The sequence below is a fragment of the Ptychodera flava genome, chromosome 12, assembly GCF_041260155.1.
Source record: "Ptychodera flava strain L36383 chromosome 12, AS_Pfla_20210202, whole genome shotgun sequence".
NCBI lineage: Eukaryota > Metazoa > Hemichordata > Enteropneusta > Ptychoderidae > Ptychodera > Ptychodera flava.
Genome location: NC_091939.1, coordinates 5,287,619 through 5,293,618, shown reverse-complemented (window position 1 = coordinate 5,293,618; position 6,000 = coordinate 5,287,619). Strand labels below are relative to the sequence as shown.

General features: G+C 38.8%; 1 protein-coding gene across 1 annotated transcript in view; it reads left to right on the top strand.

Annotated features, from left to right (window-relative positions):
• Nucleotides 1-5,726: 5,726 nt before the first annotated feature.
• LOC139144776 (neuropeptide FF receptor 1-like) overlaps nt 5,727-6,000 on the top strand; it is a 42,298-nt gene continuing 42,024 nt past the window's right edge. The window contains exon 1 of the mRNA XM_070715511.1: nt 5,727-5,848. The gene's annotated coding sequence lies outside the window, so the exon portion shown is untranslated. The remainder of the gene's footprint in view (nt 5,849-6,000) is intronic.

The following is a 6,000-nucleotide window of genomic DNA, read 5'->3' as shown; positions in this document are numbered from 1 at the left end:
CCCTTTTCTCTTCAAATCAAGCACCAAATGATACAAAGTCCAAGGAAGTATTGCTTACTTTCTTTGTGATTACGAAAAAGCTCTCAGGCATGTTTTTTAAAGAATGTTATCAACTGTTATTGTAGGAATGTGTCCTCTCTATAAAGCAAACGATAAAACCAATTTCTCATATCTTGTTGTTTTGATACACCATGCTGGTCATCGTGAGAGACTCAAAAATCACGCTGTCTTCGCCCACGGCTGGGCTTAGCGTGGTTCGACACACAAGTACCCAATTCCCCCAGCTGTCCTCCTCAAACCACCATTCCCTGTAACGAAGAGTTGTCATGATCCTCTCTTTACGCACCATTAGGGATCAGCGTAATGCGAAGCGCTGAAGTAATTCAATACCCTGTAGACTGATTGCAGCAGAATGTGACTAATCTGTGAACACGCTGCTCAGGATCTGAAAAGGAGGAGTTAAGCAAGGGCAGCCTGGGCAGGTGTTTTCTCGGGTCGTCTAAATCACCTGATGATGAGATTATCATGAAGATTCGGGTCTTGTGATGAAAATTTAGCGGCCGCGCATCAACCGATGAGAATATTTTGTTAGTTTCGCTTTCACTATTGATAAGAGCGGTGGCGGACAAATATTAACATATAGCAAATTAGATCACGGATTTCTCAGGTGACGGTTCGTTTACCGGCTTAATTGAAAAACTGTCAGCTGCGGCAAACAGGCTGAGCTGAGCAGCCACAAAGTCTTGATCCTTCTTACAACCATTCGTAGACGGCATATATAGAAACAGCGAGACAGTTCCAGATCTTCATTCCTACTTCAGTCTCTTTCCTTCCGTTTAACACGTTATAACGTGTTCACACACTGCTGTAATCTGTGCCTGCTAACATTGTCAAATGTGTCAGTTTTATATCCGAGGATTACATTAAACTGTCAACATTCCGCAAGGTGTTAATGTTTTCATTTCACAGAGCTAAAAGCTCAAGGATACTATTTCACGGTTCTCAGACTACTGTTTTATTCGATGTGATGTACACTCTACCGATTTCTGAGCATAGAATGTAGTATGTTAAAGCCAAGTAAACTTGCAGAAGCAATCTAGGTTACTTGAGTAAAATAGCTGTAAATGTGCAAATACGTCATAATACTTTTCTATAGGAAGCGGAGACGATTTGGGCATTATCACTTCAGAAACAGCGGCGTGCAATTCCATCTTCAGGTCAATGTCATGGACTTATGGCCATTGACTGGTCTTAAATTTCTTTGACTTTAAGAACAGTGCTTCCGACTTCCGAAGAGAAGTGTCATTAGGACCTAGAATTAACAAGTAATAGCAGATGTGTTGGTGAGTTCCTTCGACACCACTATGGTCATGGTTGCCGCAATGCTTGTGTGTTTAGGTTGGAAACAAGAAGGCGATTTCGTGAGGTGCGATAGCTATTTGCTTTCTTGGTACAAATGAACACCTGTTCTCTGAATTTGGAGGAAAAGGGGCCAAAAGAGAAAACGAAAACTGCATTTGAGTAAACGTTAAGAAGAAATCCAACCGATAATCATTCTTAAAAACAGCACATCCCGACGTTTGCACCAAGAATCAAATCATGCAAAGGAACCAAAAGTTGTTTTTTTAAATAAAGTAAAAGTTGAAGTGCATCATATTCTCCTTGCATTCATGACAGAAAATCGGTGGCTCTATTTCGTTGAAGATAAAAAGTGATCAGCTGGGCAAATAAATGATCAGTCAATGCTGTTTCCGTGTTCAGCCTTAATATTCGTGATTGGTCGATTGTTCGCTTGACAACGTAACAATGCCTTTGGAATGGAAATGACAGGTACATTTAGAGACAGATTCGTAAGGGCGACGGAAGAATATCAAAGAGGAACACAGTGAAGGTCGATGTCAAGGTAGACGTGTTAATGAAACACGATGGGAGATGTCTTGCTCAATACCCTCATCAGATATCACAGGTATCATGTAGTGTCGTTTTCTAAGACTGTTCAATTACTTCGATGTACAAAAGACGTGATGTTGTTTGACCGGTAATTGACACTTGAAGTTGAACTGATGTCAGAGAGATAGCGCTTAACACAATTCGTGCATCATCCATACACCTAGGTCACGGATATGAAGGTCCTTAATGGGCCATAATCTTCCATTGTAAGTGGATTTTTGCAATGCCGGTATACACTTAGATTTTTCCCCTTCCATTTTGCAACTATCAACATACTTCGTACATTTCTGAAAGACGACAAAATTTGTACATACGCAACTTCTTTGACAGATAGGCCTTAAAATATCCCGCCTGTTTTCTTCTAGTTATTAAGTGCCACAGATGCAGGCGATAATTTTCTGGAAGGGAACAGTCATGAATAATCGACATTGCATTTGTTAACATTTTATACAACGTTGTACTATCGACATGTGTAAAACCACAAGTTTTTCATTCCACATGGCCTATGCACACTAAAACGTCGACACAGCCCGCTGTTTTGCCCTGCCTCTTCGCTTGTCACGTTCCGACTTTGCATGTTCACTGTAGCAAAGATATTTTGCAAAGTTGACTATGCATTTCCCTCGGTTCGGCATTGAAGGGGCAAAATATAGTTACAAACTTGCCTTTAGTTTCCGCTACCTCCGAGCACCTAGTTTGCGCGCCTTTTCGGAAGATCTAATAAAAAATTCATTTGCCGATGAGAAGATTAAAGTTGATGGCTGGGATGTACTTGCCTAAAGTGATTGCATTGCAGAGATCTAACTAAACGCATTGATGATTCAAATCTTGGTATCTTTGAGCCTTAGATTATCACACATTGTACGGGATATACGTGCCCTGAAAACGCAAACGATACACAGCATAACACTCTAAGTGAGCTCGCGGGTACACATCGTATTAACCATGTATTTTCTGATAACAGTCATCCTAGCTGTGGGACTTCAAGTTTGTTGAGAGTTTGCGCAAACTGTACAGTTTTAAACTTTTACGCCTTCGGATAAAAGATCGGTGAGGACGACGGACCAACTCTCATTTTTTGCATGTTTTGGTTTTATGTCCCCGATGACATGATACTAATGACCTTTCGTTGACTAGATTAACTGAAGACGTCACTGCCAAATGTTATAATCATAGTTCCTGGATATGTGGGCATGCGATAGACAACAACAGCAGGTAATCCGTTCAAACTCGCATAAGCTTACCTCAGGCATTCTATTAGCAGATTCGTTTTACGGTGCATTAAGTTGTTGATGGTCTTTTTTCATCAAAACCATTTTAGATATAAGCTTAGTTCTCTTTAGATGTACAGATATAGTAACAGATACAGTAACAGATGATAGTAACGAAATAGAGAAACGTCACTCTTTAAGTTCACTAATTTAAGAATTCACGATCATAATAAGTACACGTTTTTTGACTCGTTGTTATTGACTTGGGAGTGCAGGTAAAGTCGATGTTCACAGATACATATAGATTTAGCCACGTTGTACAACGTTTTGAATATGTTACGTTATTCTACACCTAGTTAACGACTCTCGTTCAGTTGCGTATCTCACTTAAGGTGGTGTTCACGTAACAAAGCCTATTTTGTTCAAAATCATTTTTTTTTGCAAAGATTCATTCAATTTTAAGTAATTTGTTAACCCAAGATTAAAATATTGGTTAGGTTCGTCTTTTAGATCGTCAAGCAGTCGTAAGTCGGTTGAGAGAGAAGTGTAACTTTACGCAAATTCATGCAAATCGTCCGATTTCCTGGCTACTCCTTTCTCCCAATTTCAAGATTTAAAAGCAATTTAACTCCACTCTGCTGGGGTCAAATTTTGTGAAATTTTCACATTTATCTTCTTTAATGCTATATATCAATATGACTACTTTGTTTGGCGATAAAAAACTTTCATCTTGAATAAGAGGCATTTTAATTTCGCTTATGATTTTCATCACTGTTTTTGAGTGTCAGTCTTTCAGCCCCTGCCATTTCTGAATGAAAAATATGATACAAACTAAAGAAGTCGTTATTTCAACATGTACTCTTGTTTCACGTGAAATATTACATTTCAGAAAATAGTATCAAGTTTATGACTTAAATAATTTTTTCAAAATATATAGTATGGGCGGGTTTCCTTGTCATCTTGGATGAGAAATGTTCTTTTTTTAAAAAACGATGTTGGTTAAGCGTAACGCCACCTTGATGGTCTCAGTATATGTTTACACCCTTGACCTTACCTTAGCAAAATGACGCATTACCAATAAAACAATGTGTTTATGTAATGTTTGTACACCAGATCTCGACTTTTAAATTCTACATATAACATGGCAAATTCTGCAAAACGCATCCAGCATATACAAGAGAGAGAGAGAGAGAGAGAGAGAGAGAGAGAGAGAGAGAGAGAGAGAGAGAGAGAGAGAGAGAGAGAGAGAGAGAGAGAGAGAGAGGGGGGGGGAGGGAAAAAGAGAAAGAGAGAGGGAGGGATAAAGAGAGAGAGGAGGGAGAAAGAGAATGAGGAAGAGAGGGAGGGAGGGGCGAATGTAAGCTTATGAGTTGGTAAAGCAAGATGTCACATTATATTCCGGACTATTATGCTCTGATTTTGACACAATCTTACTTTTTTAATTTGCTTGCTGTATATGACTTAGTCATGTAAAGACGACACCGTAAATCAGAGTAATCAGACTCATTGTTTACACTGTAACTTAATATTTTAAAATAGTTTTGTGACGTCAAGAATGGTGGGAAAATATAGCTTAGAGGTTTCACCAGCAAGAATGCTATGAGCTCTGGGTCTAAAATTTTTAAATTATCAATTTTTCGAACACTATCAGCGCCCGTTTATGCCGAAACATAGATTTAATGAGTTTTCTGTTGTGTAAACAAGAATGATCTTCGTGATGAAGTGACCGTTGAGCAAGCTGATCGTTTTATCAATGTCAATAGTGTGTTGAGACGTATTGACCGTGAATTCAGTCGACAAGGTTACGTTTCGAATGAGGTGACATTGTTTCCCTCTTTATCTTTTGACACCTTGAAGTTGATTACTCTCCATTTATTAAACAGAAAATGTAAAATATAAATTGCATCGTGCAAACTTAATTGTTCGAACGCTATAATCGTAGGCCATGCGTTACCTGTGTACGGACAACACGTCGCGAAATCAATCGGCTCTCACTATTCGCGATACGAAGCACTTCCGGACAAAATTGCAATTATTTAGCACCTTGAGTGATTTTCTTCATAGTATCATTATTGCGTTTAATTTAGCATGTAATTATACTTCAAGTAAGGCTGAAATGAAGCAATGAGAGTTTTGATGATTGGACATGATTAAATGTGTGTAACAGTCTGAAGGAACCAGATTTACAGTAAAATGTCGTGATGCCATGTACATCAATGTGATTCAGCTTTTTGAATAGGGAATACGTCTTGCCAAAAGTCTAAGGCCTCTTAAACTCTCAATATTAATGATGTGACAAATCGTGCTAGTAGAGAATTATCAATAGCTGATCATAAGAGGGAGTTAAAACAGTTTGCAATGTCCCTCCCCCTCCCCCCCTCTCTCTCTCTCTCTCTCTCTCTCTCTCTCTCTCTCTCTCTCTCTCTCTCTCTCTCTCTCATATTTATACTGTGTGGTGTGTTCGCCGTAAGTCCGTGGCATAACTTAGCAGAACACAACAAGCGCATGCGTAGTCAATATCATTTCGTGACATAATCTGAATGACACTTTTCAAATACAGCGAATTACAAGGCTGAGCAGATATCTCTGACTTCGAGAGACGGCAGCAGCTTCAGAAGTGACTCGTGAAATAAGTGAACAACAACGAAGAAGACCCCAAACTCATTTATAAGTCACATAGATCTAAGGTACGTGAATATTTTGTATGAACTCGTATAGTAATCTTTTTTCTTTTCCTTCGGTCAGGTTTAGTTTGAATGTTAACCACTTTTTCTTTCATAATTTGGTTTTGCACATGATGCAGTCTTAAATATCCACCAATGTTGTTAATATTCTGTGT